The sequence below is a fragment of the Penaeus monodon genome, chromosome 20 (assembly GCF_015228065.2).
Source record: "Penaeus monodon isolate SGIC_2016 chromosome 20, NSTDA_Pmon_1, whole genome shotgun sequence".
In the NCBI taxonomy this organism is placed as follows: domain Eukaryota; kingdom Metazoa; phylum Arthropoda; class Malacostraca; order Decapoda; family Penaeidae; genus Penaeus; species Penaeus monodon.
This window is the reverse complement of record NC_051405.1, coordinates 28,346,598-28,347,459: the sequence shown is the minus strand read 5'-3', so window position 1 is coordinate 28,347,459 and position 862 is coordinate 28,346,598.

The following is an 862-nucleotide window of genomic DNA, read 5'->3' as shown; positions in this document are numbered from 1 at the left end:
TCCGCAATTGTACAAGAAGTTTAGAAAGACAGGAAATTTCTCGCATAGAATTAGAGAAGAACAATTGCAATCCTCTTGGTGATCTGTCAAACGGGGTTAACTCAAGTGGCACCGGCACTATAGATGAACATGAACAGAGACAAATAGTGAACGAACTCGCTCAAAATCTGCACCAGATGTTCACGGGCGTACGAACCCATCAGATTTAACAGAATTAGTTCGTATTTAACGAGAGTAGATTCAACGAGTCCTGCTAAACAGATGTAGGTCGGATTTGATAAAAGTCAAATTAACAAGAATAAATCAGATTTTGACAAAATTTAATTCACATTCACCAAGAAAGAGTCATATTCAACAAGTCACATTAACCAGAAGTAAGTCCAATTCAACTACTCAAGATTTGATAAAAAACAATACATATTTAACAAGAGCAAGTCTGATTTAACAAAAGCAATTCACATTCAAGAGCAGCAAGTCACATCTTAACAAAAGCAAGTCAGTCTCATATCATGTCATCTCAGTGTTCACCCAAGGAGCAGGAAAACGTGACAAGAGGTCGAGGACAACGAGTAATATTTGCCAAGTCCAAATAAAAATGTTCCCAAAAGGCTTCCTCATCTGTTCATACTTAAAGAATCGCAGAATAGGATGTCCTTTTCTGAGTAATATGCAAAAGGATTTACATTTGGACTCTGCATGAAATCGTCCGTATTTTGCAGTCGTGACGTCACTCAAGAAAGAGGGAATGACGTGAAAAAGCTGTCTCTTATGATGTTAGAAACATTTAGTGGTCGTTTATACGTTGTTGTTTTTCATATGTTTTTATTGTGTACGATGTTTTCTAATATTTCTGTGTTAGCTT